Raw genomic sequence first — 17,617 nt, forward strand, 5'->3', positions numbered from 1 at the left:
TGAGCACAGATGGAAAGGGGGGCGGGTGACAGGGCAGGACACACAGGGTCAATAAATATTTGTTCAATGGCTGCACAAATGATCAAGCATGCACAGGTGACAGGATGTACCTGCTTCCCTGATCTTGGACACTTAGAGTCACCCCAGGCTCTGTCCCTGTGGGAGAACGTGGGCAGCCAGCCTCTCCCAGGAGCTGAGGAACAGACTCGGTTCTTGGAAGAAGGGAGCAGATGGAGGAAACACACAGAAGTTTGGCCATAGGGGTATCTCTCTCCCTGACAGAAGGAAAACATCTGGGGCTTTCGGAGGCAGTTCTGGGTTCCCTGGATCTGGCTTCCCTAGGAGGTGCCCCTAATACTTGGCTTGGGACCCTCCGTGGATTTTGACATTAAGGCAAAGATTGCAGCAAAGGTGGTGTCGCCTTCTGTGTGGGCTGCTATAGCCAAAAACCACAGACTGGGGGACTTAAACAACAGATACTTATTTCTCCCAGTTCTAGAGGCTGGCAGTCTGAGATCCTGGCGACGGCAGATTTAGTGTCTCTTGAGGACTCTTGTCCTGGTTCATGGGCTGTTGTCTTCTTGCTGGATCTTCACATGGTAAAAGGGGTGCTGTCTGGGGTCTTTTATAAGGACATCAGTCCCACCATGGGAGCCCCACCCTCATGACCTCATCACCTCCCAAAATCCCCGCCTCCTAACACTATCCCATGGAAGGTTAAGTTTCAACATACGGATTTGGGGGACACAAGCATTCAGCCCATAGCAGGAAGTGAAAGGGTTAGAAATTCCACACAGAGGAGAAAGTTGATGTCATCTTTGGCATGGGATGGGTTACAGCACGATTACCTGGTTGGCGATGCCAAGCAACTGCCTTTCAAGTCAACACATGCATATCAAACTATTTGTGGATGGACCCCTCCGCCGGCCTGACTCTCTCCTGCAGGTACGAAGCATCTCCTCCCACGATAAGAAGCCACGTCCTGTGGTTCCTTCTTTGAAGGACAGTTGGCTACATGCCGGGATTCAGATACACATTCAGAAACAGGCATTGAGTGCATGATGGCAAAATGTACAAGTGGGTGGATGGCTGGGTGACCCAGGGGAGCGGAGGAGTTGGGGTTGAAGAGGCCACCTGGAGCCGCTGCTCCTGGCCTCCCATGCACCCTGTCTCCCTGTCTCACCAAGACCCTTGTCTACTAAGACCCTTGTCCAGCAACACCCTTTGTTCACCAAGACCCAGGCTCACCAAGACCCTGTCTCACCAAGACCCTTGTCAACGAAGACCCTTGTCTACCAACACCCTTTGTCCACGAAGACCCAGGCTCACCAAGACCCCACCCACCAAGACCGACCCACCAAGACCCTAAAGGCTCTTCTGCAAGCCCAGTGCTCACAGAGGCCTCCATTCCCCTCTGTCTCTCCACACACAAAACTCAAAGCATCTCCCCTTCAATATGAGTCCTCTTAGAACCACAACTCCTGAAAGACCAACTTGAAATTTGCTGCAGGATCAATGAAATTTCAAGAACACAGTTCTCTTAAACGGACTAGGGTGGCAATTGGTGGACCAACGATAGCCAAGGGTAACTTGTGCTGGGCTCCATGGAGACGATGAGATAGAAGAACACTTCCGTAATTTTATCCGTTGACCAAAAACACTCTGTACCATAATATCCGTATTCAGGGGTGCAAAATAAGATTTATCTAAGCATCTTCGAGTGTTAAATGTTTACAGAAAGAGTGGAGAGTGAAAGAATTTGACAGGTGAGTGATGACCACCACTATTAAAAAAATACTTTCCTCTTGCCAGGATAAGTGAGGAAGGGTGTCAGATTTTTGTGTCAAGATGTGTTGGAAAATAATCTGTCTCTGTCTCAGGAGGAGACACTTTGAGGGCACCCAGGTTTATGAGGTTGTTCCTGACACAGCTCAGCCGCGAGTCTGTTCCTCAGCTCCTGGGAGAGGCTGGCTGCCCACGTCCTCCCACAGGGACAGAGCCTGGGGTGACTCTAAGTGTCCAAGATCAGGGAAGCAGATACATCCTGTCACCTGTGCATGCTTGATCATTTGTGCAGCCATTGAACAAATGCTTATTGAGCTCTCCTTTCTCCTTGCTAGAAAACTATACCTCCTTTAAAATTATGTCATAGAAGTAAATGCAAAATGTGTGAAGATGTCAATCACGTTTTGTTGAGTAAGTTGAGTAAGATAGATTAGATAATAGATGGTAGAGATAGATACATAAATAATAGATAGATGTGGGGCTTCCCTGGTGGCGCAGTGCTTGAGAGTCTGCCTGCCAATGCAGGGGACACGGGTTCGAGCCCTGGTCTGGGAGGATCCCACATGCCGCGGAGCAACTGGGCCCGTGAACCACAACTACTGAGCCTGCGCGTCTGGAGCCTGTGCTCCTTAACAAGAGAGGCCGCGACAGTGAGAGGCCTGAGCACCGCGATGAAGAGTGACCCCTGCTCGCCGCAACTAGAGAAAGCCCTCGCACAGGAATGAAGACCCAACACAGCCAAAAAGAAATAAATTAATTAATTTTTTAAAAATAGATGAAAAAGACGCCGTGGTAGATGAATAGCGAAATAGATATAAACATAGACAATATAGTTAGATGAATAGATAGACAATGGATGGTATAGATAGATAGATTGATAATACATAGATGATAGATTATAGATTGACAATATAGATAGATAATAGATGAAAAGATGACATGATAGATGGATAGATACAGCTATAGACATAGATATAGATACAGATAAAAATAGACAGATTGGGAGTTCCCTGGTGGTCCATTGGTTAGGACTCAGTGCTTTCACTGCCGTGGGCCCAGGTTCAATCCCTGGTCAGGGAACAAAGATCCCACAAACCATGTGGGGCATCCAAAATAAAAAAGAAGAAATTGATTGATTGATACAGCTAGACAGATGTTATAGATAGAAATAGAAATAGACAGATGGATAGATAGAAAGATGTTAGATGATAGATAGATAGATGATAGATAGATATAGATAGATGATAGAAAGATAGACATATACATAGATGATACATAATATAGATAGATAATAGATGAAAAAGATGACATGATAGATGGATAGATACAGCTATAGACATAGAGATAGAAATAGGTAGATTTGTTGATTGATACATCTAGATAGATAATACAGAAAGAAATAGTAATACATAGATGGATAAATACATAGTTTACATAGATAGATGATAGATGGATAGGTAGGTAGATAGATGATAGATAGATAGATGATAGATAGATAGATAGATAGATAGATAGATAGATAGATAGATAGATAAACGATAGATAGATAGATGATAGATAGCAGAGAGAGAGACATATACACACACACACACACAGGAACTCCAAGGGTCTCACAAAATTCTCCCCTCCCTGGAAACCAAGGGGTAGAATTAGAAACTGGATATTCTGTCTGCTCCAGGCCTTCTGGAATTCTTGTAAACCGAATCACAATTTAAGTGTCACAGGGAAATCTGCTATTTAAGCAACCCCTGGAATTTGAGCGGGCAGCTGGGAAGCCACAGACCAGGAGCGACACTGCCATTTTCCATACCATCCATACTCACGTTTCCTCAAGCACAGCAGAAATCTACAGCCTAGAATCTCAGCAGAGGCTTTAATTGAAGGTCTCTGCTTTTGCAGAGCAAGCCAGAGTTACACATTAGAGCAGGGAGACAACTCGGGGGACTTCTGGGCAGGGGCAGCAGAAGTTGTCATTGGACTTGGAAAGAGAAGATATCTTCGTGCCAATATATAAAGATTTAAAAGTTTGCTAGAAAAAGCACTGACAGGATTTGGACATGTGTCCACCTTATGTTTGGTGATCTGCCGTGTGATGTTCTGTAAAATCTGATCTGAACACCTTCTCTCTCTCTCTCCTTCAATTCAAAACCACCTTTTGAAGGGAACAGAATTTCTGTACAAATAAAACAACACACATCTGACCAACAGTTCCTACAGGAACAGGGACTGACATCGTCTCACACGAGAAGTCCACAGGTGGTGGCCTCAGCTGGATGTTGTGAAAGACCCGAGTCCTTCCACCTTGTCACCTCAAGGTTGCAAGGTGGCTGCAGCTCATCCAGACATCAGAGCCACATGCAAAGGCAGGAAGTGTGTAGGTGCAGAGAGGAAAAGGGAATGGATACTTATGATTTGCTTTGACAGATGTAGCACATCACCTGCCCACCACGCCCACAAACATCTTGAAAAATTTCCTGGGACTTCCTCAATTCACTGCAAAGGCTTTAATTGAAGGGCCAGTGAAACATGGTGGGTTGAACACATGGCTTATTACTTCTGCTTCTCAACATGCTATGGAGAGTAAGGCAAATGGCGGGCTGGGTTCTGCTCCCTCTTCTTCAGCCTTTCTCCCCAGCTTCAGGGTGGACACAGGGCTTGGGGGAGAAAAGAGAGTGGAGGGGCAAGCAGCCACTTCCTTGGCTGGATGCTGCTGGGGGACAGGGCTGGCTTCACCCCCTCCCCATCTGGCTGATATTTAAGACTGAGGCATGTTTTGTGGCATTTTCAGAAGCTCTTTGGGTCTCCCAGGCCAGACCCCTGTGAGTCTTAGAACCATCCCCAACTTCCCCTCACCTTTAAAACAGAATGTGGTGGAGAACCCATCCCCCGGGGAACCCCATGACTTTTTGTGCCCGAAAAATAAGAATTTTAAAAGCTGACATGTTTGTTTCTTTAATACAGGGTGTAACTTAATTAATTAACTCTAACATTCAGAATATAAAATAGATTGGCAGTCCTTGAAAATATACCAATTGATTTTTTTTCCTTTTTACACAATGCGGTGCATAATTTATCCCTATTATTAATTTATAGAACCCCTCTCTTTGGAGAAGCTCATAATACCTCTCCAACTTTGGTGTCTTATTAAACATTCATAATCGCCCTCGGAGGAAGGGAAGAGGCAAATATTATTATATTATCAAACAGTTTCTCCATAAAAATCCATAATTGGAATAAAAAGCAATTTCAAGGAGCAAAGGAATGCCCGTGAAAGGTAACACCAAGATCATTTAATGATATGCTTTTCTGATATTCAGCACAATTGAGCTGCAAAATTAATCTTGTCCAGGCTGTGGATCAAGCTGCTAACTACTGAGTGGTCACAGGGGCACAGCTCCCCGGGGGTCTGGGGATGAAGAGGAGACCACTTCCTGCTGCATCACGCCTGATTCTGAAAGGTCAGAGGGCACAAGGGAGAGAAATTTCCCTCTGCCTTCCTCTTATAAGGACCTGGTGACTGCATTTAGGGGTTACCCGGATAAAAGAGAAGAATCTCTCCATCACTTAATCACATCTGCAAAGGCCCCTTTCGCATGTAAAGCAACATATCCCAGGTTCTAGGGATCAGGACATGGACGTCTCTGGGGCCAAAGACTGGCTCCAGGACTAGCCAGGGTGGCTATTGATGGAACACATATGACACATGAGACTCACCTGGCGACAACGGAAAGCCCTGGAAATGGTCCGAGCAGGGGAGAGAGTTCATCTTTGTGGATCGTCCACTTTGCTTTGTCTCCCCATCAGTGGGGATATGGACTTGAGGGAGGGGAAGATGAGCGGGACGCCCACTACTAAGTCCACCCGTGAGCATCGGGTGGCCTGTGGGCAGCCATGTCCGTGGAGAGAGACAGATGCATCTGGGTGACATTCAGGTGACAATCAGCAGGTGGGCAAGTGGGGGGTGAGTCAGGAAGGACATCCAGGTGCCCCCTGCACTGGGGGGTGGCAGTGCTGTCCCTGTGCTGGGAAACCAACCAGGGCCAGCAGTAAGGTGGCCTTGGGACCATGCTGACCCTGGTGGAGGTGGACGCACCTGTCAGGACGCAACTGTTAGGATTGAGTTTCACCCCACCTATTGCCTCTCTTCCTGTCTCAGGGGACATTTGCACCATCACAGCACCCTCCACCCATGTTTCTGCATGTCCCTCGCCGTCCTCCATAACCAAGAATTTCTTGGTGTCAATCCCACCTTGGTTCCCAAACCCTATCATCCATGTGACTCTGGGTCAGACTTGGGACCCCTTCCTAGAAGCTCCTCCTTCTAGAAACACCTCCTTCTGGAGATTCCACTTGGCCAGGAGGGTCCCAGCCTGGAGATGCTCTAGGAAAATGTGCAAGAGTCTAGAGGGATGGCCTGGGGGTGGGATTCCCGCTGGCGAGTTTCTGAGCCCCCCAGCCTCCACTCAAGGGTACAGGACCACCAGCCTCTGACCAGCCCGCGTGAATATCGTAAAGCTGATGCCCAGCTGGCCTCCAAGAAAGCCTGGAACTCGGCACCAAAATGCCAAAACGACCACCTGGGTCTAGCACGGGTCCACCCAATCCACATCTCCTGAACCAGATGCCCAAGGAAGACAGTCTGGACCTGGTCGTAGCCCCAGGGGACCCACTTGCATCCGCCAGCCTCTCTCTCCTCCCGCCTTTAACACCTTCCTCATCCTTCTCCTAGGGTCCCCGCCATCCTGATGACTTTCGTGGGGGGCCGTGCAGAAAGCTGCCTGCACATCTCAGAGCAGCTGTTAACAGGCTGTGATCACCGCTGTCACCACGGCCGCGCATCTCCCGAGGGCCCCCAAGAGCGAGAACACGACATCCACCTGAGGCTACAGTGCGGTGAGGGGAGTGGGGTGTGGCCCCCAACTCAGATGTACCCACAGATATGCCCCCCACATGAGGACAGGGACGCACTGCTGCGCTCCGTCTGACGGTCACCCAGACACCGAGTCGCACTGTGAGGTGCTGCCCACCACCGTCCTCGCGTGAGAAGGATGGACGCAGAGTCCGTGCTCACCACTCAGCGCTGTCCAGGCATAAACGAGGGAGAAGAGAGGCAGTGTAGACGTGGCGCACGTGCACGCGGAAACCAGCCGCCCACGGAAGGGGACGGTCCCAACACACTCTGCTGTGGGTGCGTGTGTCCATGTGTGTGTGTGTGTGTGGAGAAGTAGTGTGCACGTAGTGTGAAGTGTGTGTGTCTCTGTGAGTGTGTATAACGTGTGTGTAGTGTGTAGTATGTATGTTGTGTGTCTGAGTGTCTGTATGTCTATGTGTGCCTGTGTGTCTATGTTGTGTTTCTGTGTGTGTGTCCGTGTATCTCTGTGTATCTCGTGTGTCTGTGATTGTTGTGTGTCTGGGTGTGTGTATAATGTGTGTTCAGTATGTGTGTCTGTGTGTCTCTGTATGTCTATGTTGTGTCTGTGTGTGTTATGTGTGTTGTCTCTGTGTGTGTGTGTATGTAGTGTGTGTGCATTCTATGACTGCGTCTGCATGTGTAGTGTGTTTTGTGTGCTTCGGTATGTATTGTGTGTGTCTGAGTGTGAGTGTATAATTTACAGTGTGTGTCTGTGTGTGTGTGTCTATGTCACATGTGTTGTCTGTGTGTGTCTCAGTGTGAGTGTATAATGTGGAGTGTGTGTGCATACTATGTGTGTCTGTGTCTCTGTATGTGTGCCTGTGTTCTGTGTCTGTGTGCCTGCATGTGTAGTGTGTGTCCGTGTGTCTATCTGTATCTGTTGTACCTGTGTGCTATGTGTGTATCTGTGTGTGTTGTCTGTGTGTATATAATGTGTCTGTGTGTTTGTGTCCACACATCTAAGACCCCAGTACCTGCCCCGGTCCCCTAGGTGCGTCCCTTCGTGGACCTATCAACTGTCTCATGCTCAGGGCAGCCGTCACTTTGGGGACCAACACACGTGACCCCTTCCCATGTGACCCTGTAGCACAGACAAGGTCAAGTCCAGAGCCAAGACCGGAAACCAGTGTTTCCCCGTGACGCAGGCCCAACTCCCACCCTCCTTGCTGTCACCTTCTGGACTCTCCCGTTCCTTTTCCCAGTCTCCTTTCTTTTCCCAGCGTCAGTGTTAAAATGTGATAACAGCTGCTCAGTAGGGTCCCTGAAAGGGCGCGTCTGCCTCCCCCTCGGGAATCCCTGGTGGGGCTGCGGCGTCGCAGCCGCCCACCCCGATGGGATGGAGGGAGTCTGGCGTTCACGCGGCCTTCCTCGCCTTGCTCTGCTTTTGTGCTGCGTTATCACATTAGACCCATCGACCCTCTTATGTCGCTGCTCGGGGAGGGATGCAATCCCATTTTATGAAGTTATAATGGACTGAGCCAAGGGCTCCGATGCCATCCAGCAGACACTTTAGAACTAATCTGTGTCCAGACTCAATAGAGGATTTCGTCCGCCTCCCAAAGACCCCCGTTTCGGCGGGGCCGGAGCACGTGGCCCGCGAGGCTGCCGCAGAGGCCTGAATGCTGGGCCCCATCCATCCTGCTGGCGCTGGCCCGGCTCACCAGCTCCGCTCCCGGGACGCTCCCGGGACGCTCCCGGGACGTGGGATTTGCAGCTGATTTCAATTTCATCCTGCTCCTTTGGTCAGATGGCTCCGGGCACACGGCACAGAAATCAAGCACAATGCCAGCCTGCAAAAGGACGGCGTCTCCCAGCTTCCTTGAGTCCTCTTGCTCTGCCCAGCCAGGCGCTTGCTCCGGAAGGCTTCTGGGACCGGATTTGCACCCGGGGATCGCTATTCTTGCCGGGATTAAGAGGATTAAACACCATTAAACGACCGTCCGTCCTCCGACGCGGGGACGCACGCTTGCTCTCCTGCGAGCCTCCTTCCGCGGGGGCCAGGCCCTGCGAGGGACCAAGGGCCAACAAAGGGATCCGTTAGCATGACAAAGAGCACCCGATGTTTCCCCCAGAACAAATGGCATCAAATTGGCCGGGCATTGTGGAAAACTGCATCGCTGGCCTCCCGTTCTTTTTTTTTTTTTTAATTTTCCCATTCGGAGCTCAAGGTGTCATATTAATTATTTAAATCTTGGGGAGATTTCAGCAGCGTCCTCCGAGGCCCTGCTCCGTGCCAGAAGGCCTCGGGTTCCCGCGTTAGCTTTTCTTAATTAGAGCTGAACCGAGAACTTTGATCTCCATGAATAGAATAGCCAAAGAGGAAAACTTCCCGTGCGATTTATCCCGTACCTAGCTGCTGCCCTCGCTGCTTTTCCACTCTACCAGACTTTGATTTTCCTTGTTCCGGGGAACATGAGACACCCCGAGTACAGGAGGAATTTAAACAGCTTCAAAGGCCCGGCCGGGAGGATAGTTAAATGCCAGGCGCGGTGGCCACCGAGCTGCGTTTGAGCCGGGTGCCAGCCGGCTTTATTTATTTATTTTCGGAGGCGGCGCGGGGCAGGGCCGGGTTTGCGGGCGCCCACGCGGCTACTGATGTCAGCTATCACAGGTTCCACCGCCCGGATTGATCTCCGCTCATTAAGCAGCTTGTTTCCCCGAACGGCGGGCGCTGATGAAACAGAAGGCCCGAGTTCCTCTGCCAGATGTTCCTGGCGTGTTCCGGCTCAGCCACGCCTGAGACCGCAGCTTACATCCACGAGGGTCACCTCCGAGGGTTTGCCTTGTTAAAAAATCTCAGCTCATTTACATTTTCCTGGCTGAAAAAGCACAGAACGACATGGAGGAAAAAATCAAAAAGTTAACCAAGGCTCGAGGAAGATGAAATCCATCAAACTTTCGCGACACTCGGGTCTGAGAATGCACCTTTCTTCCTGTCAGCCTCTGGGATGCGCAAATCAAAGGGACACAGGGATCCAAACTCGTATGCCTGGCCCTGAGAGCTCCAGCAAACCCGGCGTCCACAGTTTGCAGAACTGGCTTTGCCTCCCTGGACACACAGTCTTGATTAGTGACCCAAAACCTCGCCTGACAGCAAGCCCTGCCGTCCACAGAAGGCTCCTTTTTGAATGGCTCGGTCCTGTGTCATCTCTGGCTCAGATACAGTTTACCAACTTGCAGAGAAGGGCAGGTGGAAATTTCCTGAAATCAGAGCCACTGAAAAATTGCCAATGACCATAGAGATACTGAGAGATCTGGGTTTGGGGTCTAAATAATACCAAAACTGTCAGAGGCTTTTTTTTTTAAGTATGCATATTTTAGAGTGGATTTGCTGTCTGTGAAATAATTGGGGTTTACAGCTGTTAAGATAATTAGATTCTCTCCCTGTCAGACACTTACTCCTACTCCCTTGCCTGGATTTCCCAGAGGGCCAGATCATGACTTATTTATCCCTGCATCCCCATGGCCTCCCCCGCCCCAGTGCCTGGGGAGCAGGGACCCTTGACACCTGCATTGGGATACCTTCTGAGACTCACCTTAAGATTCTGAGGCTACACTCTTAACCAGGCTGCAGCTGTGATGGCTGAGAATTGCTTAGAGGTGGCCGTTATTCTAGCAAAGGTGTTCTCTAGTTCCAAGGCAAGATGTCGCATAAATCATCTGACGTCCACCCACCAACAGCCCACACAGGTGGAATCCAAGCCTGACATCCACCTGTCCAGGAGGTCAGGCATTCTAAACTCTCTTTAGAAAATAATGCAACGCCCCTGAAATGGTTGTCAGTTAGGAGAGAGCCTCCGAAAAGCAAAGGGATAAATCCTGTAGTTGTTATTATTCAAAAGGAAGGGCAAACATCAGAGCTGCACCAAGCACCAAAGATACAATTGGAAAGATACAATTTTCCAAGACTGAACCAGGAAGAATTAGGAATTACAAACAGACGAATCACAAGTAATGAAATTGAAACTGTAATTAAAAATCTTCCAGCAAATAAAAGTCCAGGGCCAGATGGCTTCACAGGCTAATTCTATCAAACATTTAGAGAAGAGCTAACACCTATCCTTCCCAAACTCTTCCAAAAATTTGCAGAGGGAGGAACACTCCCAAATTCATTCTATGAAGCTACCATCACCCTGACACCAAAGCCAGAAAAAGATATCACAAAAAAAGAAAATTATAGACCAATATCACTGATGAGCACAGATGCAACAATCCTGCACAAAATACTAGCAAACAGAATCCAACAGCACATTAAAAGGATCATACACAGTGATCAAGTGGGGTTTATCCCAGGAATGCAAGGATTCTTCAATATACGCAAATCAATCAATGTGATGCACCATATCAACAAATTAAGGAATAAAAACCATATGATCATCTCAATAGATGCAGGAAAAGCTTTTGACAAAATTCAACACCCATTTATGATAAAAACTCTCCAGAAAATGGGCATAGAGGGAACCTACCTCAACATAATAAAGGCCATATATGACAAACCCACAGCAAACATCATTCTCAATGGTGAAAAACTGAAAGCATGTCCTCTAAGATCAGGAATAAGTCAAGGATGTCCACTCTCACCACTCTTATTCACCATAGTTTTTGAAGTCCTAGCTATGGCAATCAGAGAAGAAAAAGAAATAAGAGGAATACAAATTGGAAAAGAAGAAGTAAAACAGTCACTCTTTGCAGATGACATGATACTATGCAAAGAAAATCCTAAAGTTGCCACCAGAAATCTACTAGAACTAATCAATGAATTTGGTAAGGTTGCAGGATACAAAATTAATAAACAGAAATCTCTGGCATTCCTATACACTAACAATGAAAAATCAGAAAGAGAAATTAAGGAAACAATCCCATTTACCATCACAACTAAAAGAATAAAATACCCAGGAATAAACCTACCTGAGCAGGCAAAAGACTTGTACTCAGAAAACTCTAAGACACTGATGAAAGAAATCAAAGATGACACAAACAGATGGAGAGATGTACCATGTTATTGGACTGGAAGAATCAATACTGTGAAAATGAGTATACTACCCAAAGCAATCTACAGATTCAGTGCAATCCCTATTAAACTACCAATGGCATCCTTCACAGAATTAGAACAAAAAATATTACAGTTTGTGTGGAAACACAAAAGACCCCGAATAGCCAAAGCAATCTTGAGAAAGAAAAATGGAGCTAGTGGAATCATGCTCCCTGACTTCAGACTGTACTACAAAGCTACAGTAATCAAGACAGTATGGTACTGGTACAAAAACAGAAATATAGATCAATGGTACAGGATAGAAACCCCAGAGGTAAACCCATGCACATATGGTCACCTTATCTTTGATAAAGGAGGCAAGAGTATACGATGGAGAAAAGACAGCCTCTTCAATAAGTGATACTGGGAAAACTGACAGCTACACGTAAAAGAATGAAATTACAACACTCCCTAACACCATATACAAAAATAAACTCAAAATGGATTAGAGACCTAAATGTAAGACCAGACATTATAAAACTCTTAGAGGAAAACATAGGAAAAACACTGTTTGACATAAACCACAGCAAGATCTTTTTTGAACCACCTCCTAGAGTAATGGAAATAAAAACAAAGATAAACAAATGGGACCTAATTAAACTTCAAAGCTTTTGCACAACAAAGGAAACCATAAACAAGACGAAAAGAAAACCCTCAGGATAGGAGAAAATATTTGCAAGTGAAACAACGGACAAAGGATTAATCTCCAAAATATACAAGCAGCTCATGGAGCTCAATATCAAAAAAGCGAACAATCCAGTTAAGAAATGGGCAGAAGACCTAAGCAGACATTTCAGCAAAGAAGACATACAGATGGCCAAGAGGCACATGAAAAGATGCTCAACATCACTAATTATTAGAGAAATGCAAATCAAAACTACAATGAGGTATCACCTCACACCATTTAGAATGGACATTATCAAAAAATCTAGAAACAATAAATGCTGGAGAGGGTGTGGAGAAAAGGGAACCCTTTTGCACTGTAGGTGGGAATGTAAATTGGTGCCGTCAGTATGGAAAACAGTATGGTGGTTCCTTAGAAAACTAAACATAAAACTACCATACAACCCAGGAATCCCACTACTGAGCATATACCCTGAGAAAACCATAATTCAAAAAGAGTCTTGTGGGCATCCCTGGTGGCGCAGTGGTTGGGAGTCTGCCTGTCAATGTAGGGGACATGGGTTCGTGCCCCGGTCTGGGAAGATCCCACATGCCACGGAGCGGCTAGGCCCGTGAGCCATGGCCGCTGAGCCTGCGCGTCCAGAGCCTGTGCTCTGCAACGGGAGAGGCCACAGCAGTGAGAGGCCCGCATACCACAGGAAAAAAAAAAAAAAAGAGTTTTGTACCACAATGTTCATTGCAGCACTATTTACAATAACCAGGATGAGGAAGCAACCTAAGTGTCCATCGACAGATGAATAGATAAAGATGTGGCACATGTATACAATGGAATGTTATCAGCCATAATAGGAAACGAAATTGAGTTATTTGTAGTGAGATAGATGGACCTAGAGTCTGTCATACAGAGTGAAGTAAGTCAGAAAGAGAAAAACAAATACTGTATGCTAACACATATATATGGAATCTAAAAAAAAAGAAAATGGTTCTGAAGAACCTAGGGGCAGGACAGGAATAAAGATGCAGACGTAGAGAATGGACTTGAGGATATGGGGAGGGGGAAGGGTAAGCTGTGACAAAATGAGAGAGGCATGGACATATATACATTACCAAATGTAAAACCGATAGCTAGTGGGAAGCAGCCGCGTAGCACAGGGAGATCAGCTCGGTGCTCTGTGACCACCTAGAGGGGTGGCATAGGGAGGATGGGAGGGAGACTCAAGAGGAGGGGATATGGGGACATATGTGTGCATATGACTGATTCACTTTGTTGTACATCAGAAACTAACACAGTCTTGTGAAGCAATTATACTCCAATAAATATCTATTATAAAAAAACAGACACATCAATTTTGAAATCTGAATTTCCTAGATGGCCATAACACATTGCCAAGTGGTCAGGTTCAAACAACACACATTCATTCCGTCAAGGTTCTGGGGCTCCGAAGTCTGGAACAGCCCAGAGGCCTGCGTTCCTCCTGGAAGATCCGGGGGAGAATCCGTGTCCTGGTCTTTTCCGGCTCCTAAGGGCACCTGCATTCCTGGGCTCATGGCCCCTTCCTAAAACATCTCTCCTGATCTCTTGGAATTTACCAGGTAACTGCAGGCAACTTTGTCCCCTGAGCTTCTCCTGCTTCCCCGGTTCTAACCACCTGGGGGATGGCGCTGTCTGTGGGGTGTGCCCTGTGACTTCTGTCGGCACCCGGGGAGGTAAGGTCCTGCCCCCCATGCCTCCCGGGCCCCAGAGCCCAACCCAGGTAACAGCCATCACCGTTCTCTGTCACCCAGCTTCCTGGAAGACACACCCAGGGATGCTGCCTCCACAGAGGAGCTGGGTTCCTGTGTGTCTACCACACAGCAGAAGCCGTCGGCACCCAGGCCTGAAGGTACGTGCTCGGGGAGTGGCCTTGGGGACCCCCAACACCTGTGGCCGACGGTCACCATACAGGACTTGCGGCTCCTAGGTAAGGACAGGTTTCTCGGCTGCTTATCCTAGTGGATTCACTGCATTCACAATCTGTGGTATAAAAGATGTTAATGTCTGAGGACATAGATGAGGCAAGATGGTCCCACACCCCCGAGCCCACCCGGGCAATGAGCCATCACCTCAACTGTCTATTTTATCCATTGGAAAAGCTGTGATTTAGGTACTGCCAAACGTTAACACTTTTTAATGTAACTGCACCCAGTGGTGCTTTCACTGTGAGGCCAAGTCACAGGACTGTTTATAACTACGGGGCAATGACGATACAGTGACAGAGGCTTGAAGTAAGAGCACGTCTAAGATGGAAAGGACGTGCCTCCTTCCTCCACAGGGGCCGATGGAGGAGTCGACATCTTTCTTCCAAATGTTTTTCGCCCTCATATTTTCTGGATGTTTTTGAGATGTGCTGGTGTAGCCATCACCACATAAATAACAGAGACTAAAGGACTTTTGGCCAACAGAGCGTCAGGACTGACCGAGATCACAGATCCCATCTTTCCATCTTTATCCCTACGACCCCTAACCCCCATCACTCCCCTCCCACGTGGGCGATTCTGAGACCAGCTCCGGGCAGATTTCTGCTCAGCATCCCTCCCCATTTTTGTTTTTTTTGTTGTTTTTTTTGTTTTTTGTTTTTTTAGCTTTTGTGAGGTATCAGGGACAAATAAAAATTGTATGTATTTAAGAAAGGTGTGCGACTTGATGGTGTGATATGTGTCCACGCTAGGAAAGCATCACCAAAACCCAGCTAATTAACACACCCATCTCCTCCCATCGTGACCTTGTGTGAGTGTGTGTGTGTAGTGCAAAGACTTAGGAGGTACCCCCTTACCAAATTTCAAACACGCAATACAGCATTATTAAGTCTGTTTCCCATGCTGCACATTCCATCTATAGAATCGATTCATCTCACAGCTGGAAGTTTGTGCCTTAGGCCAACACCTCCCCATGTCCATCTCCCCCAGTCCGTGGCGACCATCCTTCTCTGCTTCTGTGAGTCTGACTATCTTAGATTCCACCTAGATGTGAAATCATGCAGGATTTGTCTTTCTCTGTCTGACTTGTTTCACTCAGCATAATGCCCTCCCAGTTCATCCATGTTGTCACAAATAGCAAGATTTCCTTCTTTTTTAAGACTGAATAAATAGTCTCTTGTGTGAGTTTAGACACACACAAGGGACTATTATATAAATACATTTTCTTACCCATTCGTCTGTCAACAGACACGTAGGTTGTTTCCACATCTTGACTCTTGTGAAGCATTATTCCAATTACTGAGATGCTGTTCTTGAACCACTAGCCCTCTCCTCCCAAAAAAACCCAGAATTTGCACTTCCAAAAAACGATTGCTTTGCCTGAGTCCTAGCTCAGACTGCCAAAAATGGGCAAATTCCCTCAATCTGCTTATAAAGTCTCAGAGAGAGAAATGAAACCGTTTTCTTCTCTGATCTGAAAGATCAGACCCATCATTTCTCGCCTAGGTTGGCAGAGACCATCAGAGCCATGTGGCCGATGCTCAGGAACAGGAAAACCTGGCCAGGGCCCAGGAGACCCCCACCCCAAAAGATGGGAAGGAAGGACAGTGGCTTCCTACGTGCATTTGCCCAAAATGCACAAACTGGCGCCCAAATGAGACCATCTTGGCATTTTGCCAAACAAGAGGAACGCAACAGTGTAACCAGTCTTTGAGTTGAGAAGTCCCTTCAGGAGCTCTTGGTGCAAAATCCACGTGGGTAGAGCTGGCACCTTGAGTAGCAGAGCTGGAGAGGGGTGAGGCTTCTGGGGTCCTGTGCAGACATGCTGGACTCAGGGTCTGTCCATCAGGATCCAGTTAGAAACAGAGTTTACCACCCACACGTACGCGCACCCAGAAGAGCGTGAAGACCTATCTTTCTCCATCACTGTTTCCCCAGAAGCCAGTCCTCAGAAATGAATTATGTAAAAAAAAAACAGATCGTGTGCATTTAAACCCCGGAGCGTTGTCTGAATCCTGAGTGTGTAGGTCTGAAAACTCCAGGGAGAAAAGAACAGAACGGGGATGCCAACATTCTGACCCAAAGTATCAAATGCTCTCAGAACCCTGAACAGGGCCAAGTCCACCCTCCTCTGACTGTTGGATTCTGTCCCCTTACAAACCTATAAAAGTCCTATCTCTCTGCATCTCAGATATTTGTGAACTCAGTCCTGGGAGTGACTCAGTTTTTTATCCAGAGGATGTTGGAAGTTGACTGGATTCAGATGGCATGGAGAACAGGATAATGACTCCATAGAAAGTGGATGAAGACCCAGCACCTCTGTGGGGAGAGAGAATAAACATCTCTGGGTTCACTTAGGGGGGATCTTCGACATACCCCGTTAGCTGTTATTCCAATAATTTACATGTCACCCAAGTTCGAACACTAAGCGTGGCTCCACGGGCTGTCCTGCGGGCAGACCTTCCGGCCAGACACCCAGCCATGCCGCGTCCTTCTCCGTGCGCCTGGCAGGGCAGGAACCACCCGACTGAGGGAGAGGCCATGTGTACGATGGGCAAACACCGAAGTACTATTTATTATCTCAGCAAGAATCATAAGCCACCTGTCTCCAAGGAATAAACCAGCGTCTGTCACAGGGATTTTCTTCACCGCTGGCTGAGCGTCAATCACAAACTCAATCTCGTTTTTCACTTTGGAGGAACTTTTAACGTCAGGGCTTCCTCACCTCTGGACAGACACGCAGAGGACAGACAGGGTGCTGGCCTTAGCCTGTCCCGCTGTCTGGCTGACCACCGGCCAGTCACCCTGATGTATAAAGCAGAGCTGACCCACAGACGCAGAAGATCAGCCGCTCCTCTCTGTCTCAGAAAATTGGTTTTGCTCACTGGGAGTGCCTGGCTTCGGCTCCGGTCCCATCTCTGGAAGGAGATCTTTTAATTACCCCTTCCCTCCAAAGATGGCCTCACTACTGGAGTTGTGGTTCAAGACATTAGCAGCTGAATGGGAAGCCTTCTTACTGTATATCATTTTAATCTTTCATGTCCCGAGGAAGCCAGATGGCTTATTATTACAAGCTCTGCCTTGGAAGAAAAAAAACAAAACAAAAACAACCCAAACGTTCTATCCGAGGATTTGTGAGATGATGGGAAAAGAAAAAAAAAAATCGGGGGGAAGGGTAGGAGGAGGGGCTGGCCCCCTGTCCCACCAAACGGCCTGAATTTTAATGACACGCCTTCCGTGGGCAGTAATTTCCACTTAATTACCATTCCTAGTAAATGAATAGGTAGATTAGATGGATAACTAAAATG

This window comes from Mesoplodon bidens (assembly GCF_964165515.1).
Source record: "Mesoplodon bidens genome assembly, chromosome: Y".
Lineage (NCBI taxonomy): Eukaryota > Metazoa > Chordata > Mammalia > Artiodactyla > Ziphiidae > Mesoplodon > Mesoplodon bidens.